The following is a 13,813-nucleotide window of genomic DNA, read 5'->3' as shown; positions in this document are numbered from 1 at the left end:
GGCTATAAACCCACGCCGTCCCCCAAGGCCGAGGAATCGGGTACCCCAGGCACCTTCCAGCCAAGATTCTATGTATCTCTACACCTGATCCTAGCCAAAAGGCCGAGAAGCAATCTCTGAGTTACAGCAATTTTTTTTATTTTATTTTTTCCAAATCCATCAGTCAATAAAACACTCTTGAACCTCTGGTCATTTCACTATTCAGTGACTTACCATATTCAAGTGATCTCAACATCATCTGGACTTATTTTACTTTTATTAAAAGAATAGAAAATACTTCACAGACTCTTTTAACACAAATGTTTCCATTTTTCAAATTTCCACCATTCCTCAGCTTTCCCTTCATCCCATCTTTTCCGATCATGCAAAACCACTAAATAAACCCTAGAAAGAAATAATTTCACCGTATTCTGCTCAGATATTTTGGTTTTCCTAGAAATTAAAAGGTTTCTCACATCCCATAACGTTGCTTTTAGTATCGTGAAAATAATCCAATATATTCTGGTTTCCACTCTTCTAGAAAAATCATGTCCAATCAATAAGTGTTCGTATCCATAATCAGAATCAAATATAATCTTCAGCCAACCTTTCAAGTGCAACAGAACCTGTTTTGTGAACACACAGGACCAAAAAATATGTTCCAGATCCTCCACCCCTCCACATCCGTCTCTTGGACATACTTCCACAACGTCTATACCTCTTGTTCTCAGGAAGGCTCGTGTAGGCAGACACCCATGTAAAGTCATCCAAGCAATGTCCAGATATCTATTAAGAATTCCTGGGGTCCGAAAAAGTTTCCATATAAACTCTGACTGTTTAGCATTTAGGAAAGGCACATTACTTATTACTTCATTATTTCTTAGGCATCCCATTAATGTTTTTTTGTTGATGTTAGTTATACAACTCAGATCATATTTTTCATAAAAAGATCTCATGGTCACATAGAAAGCAGGTAGGATCTGCGACACTGGTTTCCGCAGGTCTTTTCCAATCCATTTCCATTTAACAAACAGCCATCCTGTCAAATATTTTATCATACAAGCTGTTCTACTTTCAGTTTTAACAATTTTATAAATCAAAAGAAAGTAATGCATGTTCAAAAAGAAATCAATATTTGGAAACTCATATCCCCCAAAAGTTCTCCTCTTCATTACAGTCTCTCTTCTGGACCTCTCCATTTTAGAGCTCCAGAAGAAGACAAATAGTTTCCTAGTTATTCTTCTCAACCATAATTTCCCAGGTGGGAAGATCACAGCTGTGTACAAAAGTAATGGCAATATAATAGCTTTAATTATTAATATCTTGCCTTTCAGAGATAGATCCCGTAATTTCCAGAATGCTAGTTTCATATCGATTTTAGCTTCTAATTTATCAAAACTCTGTTTTCCTTTGAGATTGTTCTCGAAAACTACCCCTAGCACTTCAATATCCTCTTTTTGCGGTACTTCTCTCACATTGATTTCCACCTTCCTCCCAAAGTTACATATTTGACACTTATTCCAGTTGACTCGCATTCCAGCTACAGCACAAAAGATTTTCAAATGCAGATTTGCACGATTTAGATCCGCCTGTGATCCACACACAAAGACCACATCGTCCATATATGCTAAAGATTTAACATTCTGCCCATCCCCACCAGGAATATGGAAACCAAATACATGTTTGTCTTTTTGCAAGGTCATCAATAATCCTTCCATTACACAAATAAAGAGGATAGGTGAAAGCGGACATCCCTGCCTCACTCCTGATTTAACTTGAATATTTGAACCAACATGACCGTTTACCAGGATCCTACTACCCACCTCCTTATATAGACCCTGTATGACTGTAAGTAATTTCTGTGGCACTCCCATCTTTGTCAAAGTAGTAAACATAAAACGGTGAGAAACTTTGTCAAAGGCTTTCTCTAAATCAATGCCTTCCAAAATCAAAGGGAATTGAGCATTATTCGCATGAAAAATCATATCTCTCAAGAGCAATAAATTATCAGATATCCTTCTTCCCGGGATAGCACAAGTTTGATGTACGCCAATCATAAACTTAATTACATGACTAAGTCTGCTAGCCACAATTTTTGCTAAGACCTTATAGTCACTAGTTAATAGGGTAATTGGTCTCCAGTTTTTAACTTCTCTCCTATCACCTTTCTTATAGATCAAAGTGACTACCCCTTGCTTCATCGACTCAGACAACGAACCGGAGTTAAAGACATATTTGATGACACCCACCATCTGCTCTTTAATGAAAGACCAACAAGAAATATAAAATTCAACGGGAAGCCCGTCAATACCCGGAGTTTTACCTTTTGCCATAGCACTTATCACCTTTTTAACTTCATCCTCAGTGATTTCCTCCTCCAAAAAATCCAACTCACCTCTTGGGATATTATTTTCCAAAACCTTACAATATTCTTCAATTTCTTTATCTGATGCTGCATTATCCTGACCAAATAAAGATTCATAGAACTTACTAATTTCATTAATCATTTTATCTCCAGTTACCTCACCACCCACAGACAGCACAGAATCAAAAAAGCCTTTTGCCTTAAAACACTTTTTGAAGAAATATCCAGTGCACTGTTCATGCTCTTCCAAATGTTTAACTTTTGCCTGTAACACAATCCTTTTCCCTCGTTCCATCAGCCCTTTTCTTATTTCCTCTTTCACTTTACTCAACTCTCCCTCTACCTCAAAACCAACACTTTTTAATTTGTATAAGGTCTCCAGTCTTTTCACTAAAACAACTTCTCTTTCTTTTTCTTTTCTGGCTTTCCAGACACCAACGCCTTTAAGATAATCAGTCATCCTCTTTTTAGTCCAATCCCACCACTGTAATATATTGACAAACTCTTTTTGTTTCCCAACACAGTAGTTAAATAATCTTTCTAACTCTTGCATCACATCTTTGTCTTCTAGCAAGCTAATGTTCAACTTCCATAACCCCTTTCCAAAGGTCACAGACTCTTTCATACAAACCTCCGCTTTAACAATTCTTAATTTTGATCCCTTGAGAAAACAAAAGAAAATCTAATCTTGATTTTACAGTACCACTTTCAGCAAGAAAAGTAAATCTATCTACACTAGTAACCAATAGACCAGCATCCTGGTAGTGTAGATCTTGGATAATTTGGTTTAAAGCTATAGAAGAAGCGTCTAGCTTAGACTCAGCCACACCCTCTCTATCAGTAGCAAACCTAATACAATTAAAGTCGCCTGCCACAATTGTAGATGTTCTACCTGGCAAATAAAATTTTACTACTTCAAAAAAATTAATCCTATCCTTTTTCTCCACCGGAGCATATAAATTAAAAATCCTCATACTTTGCCCCAAAAAAATCAAATTCCAGAATAACAAACCTTCCTGGGATCACAATTTTTAATTCTTTTACAACTATATTTTTGTTTTTGACCAATACCCCTACCCCCGTATTCTTATTCTCACTACAAGGAGACTGTAACGGACCGTTTCCGCAGACAAGGGGTTAAAATCCGTTTAGGCGATAAGCCCCTTTCTGAGAGACAGGCACAGCTACTGCAGGACACCAACTCCCGAACTGGATACAAAGTAGCACTCCAAACTGGAACCTCACGAATAGCTGCTAGGAGACGAACAGGAAAAGCATACAATCCTGGCAATCGGTCTTCTAACAGCATACAGTGAATCCCCCCAATAACGAGACAAGGCTCCGTTTTGAGGGTCAAGCAGTGGTCTGACTGTACTTGAAGTACAGCCTCTTTTATTCACAAAAAACTAACATATTACTGCCCACAGGGGTTTGAAATACAACCAATCAGTAATTAACAAGACATACAATGTAACTACAGCAACCAATCGTTCACGCCCCCAGAGGACCAGAATGAAGACTGACATAGGACAACATATCCCCACAATGCATCATGGTTTCCTCCTCTCTGTCCAGACAACCTGAAGAGCAATCCAATTATCTCTGAGGACAAAGGGAGATCGCCAATACACATGCGCAGACAACAGGACAGACATCACCCTTTTAAACACACAATGGGACAATGGCACAATAGAAACACACCCAGCATTTTCCCTCCCCTTATCCTGAGAGGAGACTCAATTATACATACAGTTAAACATACTTTCTACCCAACTTTCATAACTCTAAAACCATACATCACATTCACATAAAAATTACATATTCGCAATCAATCCATTCAGGGGAACAACATATTAAAAAATGGCATGAATCAGACCAGGGGTTCAAAAGTTAGTAAAATATCTTTTGGGCCCTGGCTGGCACATGGCTATCTGGCTCAAACCAGTTTTACAGAGCCCTCTTTCCTGGAGACAATGGGAAATAATCAAATTATATCCAGGGATAGAGGCAGACTCCATTGAGCACATGGTTGCAAAAAGACATAAAATACAATAAAATACACAAGGTTACATTTACTACATAAAATAAAGACATGCAACATATCCCCAGATAGCTTAGGTCTGAGCGCATATTATTGAATGGCGCTCAGACCACACACATACAGTTCCATTGCCATGGAGCTTAAGTTTTGCATGGGCTGATGATAGGGCCCATAATCCTGGGGCAAGAGGCCAGCAGCCAGTCCTCTCCAAAGCCCCGTGGCGAGGTTGGTTTCGCCACACATCTCCTCCCCCCAGGGAAGACTAACCAGGTACCTGACCTCACGCCGGTCGGTACCTGAGTTAGTCTGGCAGCCCACACTCAACCCAATACTGGACCTGTTGCATTTGGTAGCCTGTCTCTGTCCAGTGAGTCCACCAAGGTTATGTTGGAAGCTGGTACTCCTGGTCTCTGTGTTGCTCCCTGGCTTAGAGTGGGGGTTGCTTTGTGGGCAGGTATCAGCGGTACTCTGCCCTGGTGCCAGCGCTACCACGGAAGAAGCCTGGTTGGAGCCTGGTTGTTGGAGGGGGAGACCGACTGTCTCTACCCCCTGTGCTGTAAGTGCAGAGACAACGGTCCCATCTGTACTGTTGTGGGGCTTACTGTCTCCCCCTGGTGCGTTAAGCTGCCGCTGGGGAGAGGGGGTAACGAGCTCCTCTCCCATACATACTTCTAGCCGCTGGGGAGGGCGACCGACCGTCTCCGCTCCCAATACAGTGTCCTGCTGCTGGGGAAAGGAGACTGGGCTCTCTATTCCCTGCTGGACCCTCTGCCGCTGGGGGACAGGACCGACTGTCTCTGCCCCCTGTAACTCCGCCTGCTGCTGGGGAAAGGAGACTGGGCTCCCAATTCCCAAAAAATCATGCTGCTTCTGGGGGGCAGGAACAACTACCTCTGCCCCCTGTAACTCCGCCTGACGCTGGGGAGGGAGGACGCTGCTCTCCTCTCCCTGCACTTCACACTGCCGCTGGGGAATGGAGACTGGGCTCCCAATTCCCTGCAGGACCGGCGGAGAGACCTCGGTCCCATCTCTACAGGCCACCTGGGGTCCTTCCCAGTAACATTCTACAATATCTGCCCAGCTGAATGGGTCTGGATCTGGGTCTGTCACCTTACCGTCCTGCTGAGCCTTCTCAATGGAGTGGAAGAGATCTCGGTAGTCCTGCTCCAGTTCCCACTCCAGGGTTGCTAGGTGAGCCAGGTCTTGCTCTACCTCATGGGGGTCATCCCACTCATGCCTAGCCTCCCTCTCATAGAAAATGTCCTGAAGTCTGGACTGTGCAGGGCTCCCGAAGTCAGGCTCTGCAAAGGACTCCCATAACAAGCCAGGACCATAAAACTCCTCTCCCTCTGGCTTGTCATGTTCGGCTGTCCAGGGTATATACTGTGCCATATACCACCAAAGCGCCTGGTAGGCATCCTCCAGCCATAGCTCCTGCCATACCCGGTGCTCTAGTTCCTTCACCCATTCCTCCAGGGGCTGCTCTCCCAGGAAGGGCATCCGCAGGGCCACTTGCTTCTGCAACCGCTGCTCTTCACTGGGGAGACTCTCACCCCGCTGGTATTGTAGATTATCCAGGGCCTGGTACCAGATGCCTTTCCTTAATGCATCCCGGCCATCCAGGTCCTCCTCCTCGTATAACACTGCTGGTTCCATCCTGCTGCTGTCAGGGACGCTGTACTGGGACATGCGTTGTCCTTAAATTGTAGAATCCACAGAAATGGTGTCTCCTGTAGCTGTCCTTCTGGCTGTAGGAACGATCCCGCTGCTTTCCACCAATGTAACGGACCGTTTCCGCAGACAAGGGGTTAAAATCCGTTTAGGCGATAAGCCCCTTTCTGAGAGACAGGCACAGCTACTGCAGGACACCAACTCCCGAACTGGATACAAAGTAGCACTCCAAACTGGAACCTCACGAATAGCTGCTAGGAGACGAACAGGAAAAGCATACAATCCTGGCAATCGGTCTTCTAACAGCATACAGTAAATCCCCCCAATAACGAGACAAGGCTCCGTTTTGAGGGTCAAGCAGTGGTCTGACTGTACTTGAAGTACAGCCTCTTTTATTCACAAAAAACAAACATATTACTGCCCACAGGGGTTTGAAATACAACCAATCAGTAATTAACAAGACATACAATGTAACTACAGCAACCAATCGTTCACGCCCCCAGAGGACCAGAATGAAGACTGACATAGGACAACATATCCCCACAATGCATCATGGTTTCCTCCTCTCTGTCCAGACAACCTGAAGAGCAATCCAATTATCTCTGAGGACAAAGGGAGATCGCCAATACACATGCGCAGACAACAGGACAGACATCACCCTTTTAAACACACAATGGGACAATGGCACAATAGAAACACACCCAGCATTTTCCCTCCCCTTATCCTGAGAGGAGACTCAATTATACATACAGTTAAACATACTTTCTACCCAACTTTCATAACTCTAAAACCATACATCACATTCACATAAAAATTACATATTCGCAATCAATCCATTCAGGGGAACAACATATTAAAAAATGGCATGAATCAGACCAGGGGTTCAAAAGTTAGTAAAATATCTTTTGGGCCCTGGCTGGCACATGGCTATCTGGCTCAAACCAGTTTTACAGAGCCCTCTTTCCTGGAGACAATGGGAAATAATCAAATTATATCCAGGGATAGAGGCAGACTCCATTGAGCACATGGTTGCAAAAAGACATAAAATACAATAAAATACACAAGGTTACATTTACTACATAAAATAAAGACATGCAACATATCCCCAGATAGCTTAGGTCTGAGCGCATATTATTGAATGGCGCTCAGACCACACACATACAGTTCAATTGCCATGGAGCTTAAGTTTTGCATGGGCTGATGATAGGGCCCATAATCCTGGGGCAAGAGGCCAGCAGCCAGTCCTCTCCAAAGCCCCGTGGCGAGGTTGGTTTCGCCACAGAGACCAAAAGGAATTACCGTGACACCATTCAGAATCCAAAGGGGCGACACTAATGGCACATTCCTGTAAGCAAAAGAGGTCAACACTAGAGTTGAGCGAACACCTGGATGTTCGGGTTCGAGAAGTTCGGCCGAACTTCCCGGGAAATGTTCGGGTTCGGGATCCGAACCCGAACCGAACTTCGTCCCCGAACCCGAACCGGAACCCCATTGAAGTCAATGGGGACCCGAACTTTTGGGCACTAAAAAGGCTGTAAAACAGCCCAGGAAAGAGCTAGAGGGCTGCAAAAGGCAGTAACATGTAGGTAAATCCCCTGCAAACAAATGTGGATAGGGAAATGAATTAAAATAAAAATTAAAAAAATTAAAATGACCCAATATCAATTGGACAGAGGTCCAATAGCAGAGAATCTGGCTTCACGTCAGCAGAGAATCAGTCTCTTCATGCCATAGCAAAGAATCTGGCTTCATGTCAGCACAGAATCAGTCTCTTCATGCCATAGCAGAGAATCTGGCTTCATGTCAGCACAGAATCTGTCTTCATGTCATAGCAGAGAATCAGGCTTCACGTCACCCACCACTGGAACAGGCCACTGTCACACATTTAGGTCCATGCACCCAGGCAGAGGAGAGAGGTCCCGTAACAGAGAATCTGGCCTGATGTCAGCACAGAATCTGTCTTCATGTCATAGCAGAGAATCAGGCTTCACGTCACCCACCACTGGAACAGGCCACTGTCACATATTTAGGCCCAGGCACCCAGGCAGAGGAGAGAGGTTGCGTAACAGAGAATCTGGCCTTATGTCAGCACAGAATCTGTCTTCATGTCATAGCAGAGAATCAGGCTTCACGTCACCCACCACTGGAACAGGCCACTGTCACACATTTAGGCCCCGGCACCCAGACAGAGGAGAGCGGTCCCGTAACAGAGAATCTGGCCTTATGTCAGCGCAGAATCAGTCTTCATGTCATAGCAGAGAATCAGGCTTCACGTCACCCACCACTGGAACAGGCCACTGTCACACATTTAGGCCCAGGCACCCAGGCAGAGGAGAGAGGTCCCGTAACAGAGAATCTGGCCTTATGTCAGCGCAGAATCTGTATTCATGTCATAGCAGAGAATCAGGCTTCACGTCACCCACCACTGGAACAGGCCACTGTCACACATTTAGGCCCAGGCACCGAGGCAGAGGAGAGAGGTCCCGTAACAGAGAATCTGGCCTTATGTCAGCGCAGAATCTGTATTCATGTCATAGCAGAGAATCAGGCTTCACGTCACCCACCACTGGAACAGGCCACTGTCACACATTTAGGCCCAGGCACCCAGGCAGAGGAGAGAGGTCCCATAACAGAGATTCTGGCCTTATGTCAGCGCAGAATCTGTATTCATGTCATAGCAGAGAATCAGGCTTCACGTCACCCACCACTGAAACAGGCCACTGTCACACATTTAGGCCCAGGCACCCAGGCAGAGGAGAGAGGTCCCGTAACAGAGAATCTGGCCTTATGTCAGCGCAGAATCTGTATTCATGTCATAGCAGAGAATCAGGCTTCACGTCACCCACCACTGGAACAGGCCACTGTCAGACATTTAGGCCCCGGCACCCAGACAGAGGAGAGCGGTCCCATAACAGAGAATCTGGCCTTTTGTCAGCGCAGAATCTGTCTTCATGTCATAGCAGAGAATCAAGCTTCACGTCACCCACCACTGGAACAGGCCACTGTCACACATTTAGGCCCAGGCACCCAGGCAGAGGAGAGAGGTCGCGTAACAGAGAATCTGGCCTTATGTCAGCACAGAATCTGTCTTCATGTCATAGCAGAGAATCAGGCTTCACGTCACCCTCCACTGGAACAGGCCACTGTCACAAATTTAGGCCCCGGGCACCCAGGCAGAGGAGAGAGGTCCCGTAACAGAGAATCTGGCCTGGTGTCAGCACAGAATCTGTCTTCATGTCATAGCAGAGAATCAGGCTTCACGTCACCCACCACTGGAACAGGCCACTGTCACACATTTAGGCCCAGGCACCCAGGCAGAGGAGAGAGGTCGCGTAACAGAGAATCTTGCCTTATGTCCGCACAGAATCTGTCTTCATGTCATAGCAGAGAATCAGGCTTCACGTCACCCACCACTGGAACAGGCCACTGTCACACATTTAGGCCCAGGCACCCAGGCAGAGGAGAGAGGTCGCGTAACAGAGAATCTGGCCTTATGTCAGCACAGAATCTGTCTTCATGTCATAGCAGAGAATCAGGCTTCACGTCACCCACCACTTGAACAGGCCACTGTCACATATTTAGGCCCAGGCACCCAGGCAGAGGAGAGAGGTCGCGTAACAGAGAATCTTGCCTTATGTCAGCACAGAATCTGTCTTCATGTCATAGCAGAGAATCAAGCTTCACGTCACCCACCACTGGAACAGGCCACTGTCACACATTTAGGCCCAGGCAGAGGATAGAGGTCGCGTAACAGAGAATCTGGCCTTATGTCAGCACAGAATCTGTCTTCATGTCATAGCAGAGAATCAGGCTTCACGTCACCCACCACTGGAACAGGCCACTGTCACACATTTAGGCCCCGGCACCCAGACAGAGGAGAGCGGTCCCGTAACAGAGAATCTGGCCTTATGTCAGCGCAGAATCAGTCTTCATGTCATAGCAGAGAATCAGGCTTCACGTCACCAACCACTGGAACAGGCCACTGTCACACATTTAGGCCCAGGCACCCAGGCAGAGGAGAGAGGTCGCGTAACAGAGAATCTTGCCTTATGTCAGCACAGAATCTGTCTTCATGTCATAGCAGAGAATCAGGCTTCACGTCACCCACCACTGGAACAGGCCACTGTCACACATTTAGGCCCAGGCACCCAGGCAGAGAAGAGAGGTCGCGTAACAGAGAATCTGGCCTTATGTCAGCACAGAATCTGTCTTCATGTCATAGCAGAGAATCAGGCTTCACGTCACCCACCACTGGAACAGGCCACTGTCACACATTTAGGCCCCGGCACCCAGACAGAGGAGAGCGGTCCCGTAACAGAGAATCTGGCCTTATGTCAGCGCAGAATCAGTCTTCATGTCATAGCAGAGAATCAGGCTTCACGTCACCCACCACTGGAACAGGCCACTGTCACACATTTAGGCCCAGGCACCCAGGCAGAGGAGAGAGGTCCCGTAACAGAGAATCTGGCCTTATGTCAGCGCAGAATCTGTATTCATGTCATAGCAGAGAATCAGGCTTCACGTCACCCACCACTGGAACAGGCCACTGTCACACATTTAGGCCCAGGCACCCAGGCAGAGGAGAGAGGTCCCGTAGCAGAGAATCTGGCCTTATGTCAGCGCAGAATCTGTATTCATGTCATAGCAGAGAATCAGGCTTCACGTCACCCACCACTGGAACAGTCCACTGTCACACATTTAGGCCCAGGCACCCAGGCAGAGGAGAGAGGTCCCGTAACAGAGAATCTGGCCTTATGTCAGTGCAGAATCTGTATTCATGTCATAGCAGAGAATTAGGCTTCACGTCACCCACCACTGAAACAGGCCACTGTCACACATTTAGGCCCAGGCACCCAGGCAGAGGAGAGAGGTCCCGTAACAGAGAATCTGGCCTTATGTCGGGTCAGAATCTGTATTCATGTCATAGCAGAGAATCAGGCTTCACGTCACCCACCACTGGAACAGGCCACTGTCACACATTTAGTGTAACAATCCTACAGGCTCACCTGAGTCAGAGGACCGCTGGCTGGAGGTAGGAGTGGAGCCCAGTGGCAAGGACCGCAGGCAGGTAGTAGGTAGGGACAAGCAGAAGAGTAGTCGGTAGGCAGGCGGTGGGTCAGGGCAGGCGGCAGTAAGCGTGGTCAGACAATCCGGATGGCAACGGTGGTAGCAGTTCAGTAGGTAGGGACAAGCAGAAGAGTAGTCGGTAGGCAATTCCTGGTCAGCAGTGGATTTCAGTAGTAGCAGGAGCAGCAGATGAGGAGAAGCTTGATCAAGGCTCAGGAGCTCAATAATCAGCAAGCTAGAGTGTAAGGGGCTGGACTTATATAGGGAAGTACCAGGTGTGGGGAATCAAGGGTGATGAGCAAGGCTTGGCAAGACTGAGGTTTCAGGGAGTAATGTCCAGAGAGGACGGTAGCCTAGTAAGCAGGGCTACCGCCTGGGATGTGGCTGGTCACGGGTTCGAATCCTGACATTTAGGCCCCGGCACCCAGACAGAGGAGAGGTTCATTCAACTTTGGGTTGCCCCGCAATATAATGGTAAAATGAAATTAAAAATAGTATTGAATGAGGAAGTGCCCTGGAGTAGAATAATATATTGTTAAGGGGAGGTAGTTAATATCTAATCTGCACAAGGGATGGACAGGCCCTGTGGGATCCATGCCTGGTTTATTTTTATGAACGTCAGCTTGTCCACATTGGCTGTAGACAGGCAGCTGCATTTGTCTGTAATGACGCCCCCTGCCGTGCTGAATACACGTTCAGACAAAACGCTGGCCGCCGGGCAGGCCAGCACCTCCAAGGCATAAAAGGCTAGCTCTGGCCACATGGACAATTTGGAGACCCAGAAGTTGAATGGGGCCGAACCATCAGTCAGTACGTGGAGGGGTGTGCACAGGTACTGTTCCACCATGTTAGTGAAATGTTGCCTCCTGCTAACACGTTCCGTATCAGGTGGTGGTGCACTTAGCTGTGGCGTGTTGACAAAACTTTTCCACATCTCTGCCATGCTAACCCTGCCCTCAGAGGAGCTGGGCGTGACACAGCTGCGTTGGCGACCTTTTGCTCCTCCTCTGCTTTCGCCTTGGGCTTCCACTGGTTCCCCTGTGACATTTGGGAATGCTCTCAGTATCGCGTCTACCAACGTGCGCTTGTACTCGCGCATCTTCCTATCACGCTCCAGTGTAGGAAGTCAGGTGGGCACATTGTCTTTGTACCGGGGATCCAGCAGGGTGGCAACCCAGTAGTCCGCACACGTTAAAATGTGGGCAACTCTGCTGTCGTTGCGCAGGCACTGCAGCATGTAGTCGCTCATGTGTGCCAGGCTGCCCAGAGGTAAGGACAAGCTGTCCTCTGTGGGAGGCGTATCGTCATCGTCCTGTGTTTCCCCCCAGCCACGCACCAGTGATGGGCCCGAGCTGCTTTGGGTGCCACCCCGCTGTGAACATGCTTCATCCTCATCCTCCTCCACCTCCTCCTCATCCTCGTCCTCCTCGTCCTCCAGTAGTGGGCCCTGTCTGGCCACATTTGTACCTGGCCTCTGGTGTTGCAAAAAACCTCCCTCTGAGTCACTTCGAAGAGACTGGCCTGAAAGTGCTAAAAATGACCCCTCTTCCTCCTCTTCCTCCTGGGCCACCTCCTCTTCCATCATCGCCCTAAGTGTTTTCTCAAGGAGACATAGAAGTGGTATTGTAACGCTGATAACGGCGTCATCGCCACTGGCCATGTTGGTGGAGTACTCGAAACAGCGCAACAGGGCACACAGGTCTCGCATGGAGGCCCAGTCATTGGTAGTGAAGTGTGTCTGATCCACAGTGCGACTGACCCGTGCGTGCTGCAGCTGAAACTCCACTATGGCCTGCTGCTGCTCGCACAGTCTGTCCAGCATATGCAAGGTGGAGTTCCACCTGGTGGGTACGTCGCATATGAGGCGGTGAGCGGAAAGGCCGAAGTTACGCTGTAGCGCAGAGAGGCAAGCAGCGGCAGGGTGTGAACGCCGGAAGCGCGAACAGACGGCCCGCACTTTATGCAGCAGCTCTGACATGTCAGGGTAGTTGCGAATGAACTTCTGCACCACCAAATTCAGCACATGCGCCAGGCAAGGGATGTGCGTCAAACCGGATAGTCCCAGAGCTGCAACGAGATTTCGACCATTATCGCACACCACCAGGCCGGGCTTGAGGCTCACCGGCAGCAACCACTCGTCGGTCTGTTGTTCTATACCCCGCCACAACTCCTGTGCGGTGTGGGGCCTGTCCCCCAAACATATGAGTTTCAGAATGGCCTGCTGACGTTTACCCCGTGCTGTGCTGAAGTTGGTGGTGAAGGTGTGTGGCTGACTGGATGAGCAGGTGGAAGAAGAGGAGGAGGAAGCTGAGTAGGAGGAGGAGGAGACAGGAGGCAAAGAATGTTGCCCTGCGATCCTTGGCGGCGGAAGGACGTGCGCCAAACAGCTCTCCGCCTGGGGCCCAGCCGCCACTACATTTACCCAGTGTGCAGTTAGGGAGATATAGCGTCCCTGGCCGTGCCTACTGGTCCACGTATCTGTGGTTAGGTGGACCTTGCCACAGATGGCGTTGCGCAGTGCATACTTGATTTTATCGGACACTTGTTTGTGCAGGGAAGGCACGGCTCTCTTGGAGAAGTAGTGGCGGCTGGGAACAACATACTGTGGGACAGCAAGTGACATGAGCTGTTTGAAGCTGTGTGTATCCACCAGCCTAAATGACAGCATTTCATAGGCCAGTAGTTTAGAA

Source organism: Bufo bufo, chromosome 5, assembly GCF_905171765.1.
Source record: "Bufo bufo chromosome 5, aBufBuf1.1, whole genome shotgun sequence".
Lineage (NCBI taxonomy): Eukaryota > Metazoa > Chordata > Amphibia > Anura > Bufonidae > Bufo > Bufo bufo.
The sequence above is the reverse complement of the archived record's forward strand: the minus strand, read 5'-3'. Positions refer to the sequence as shown.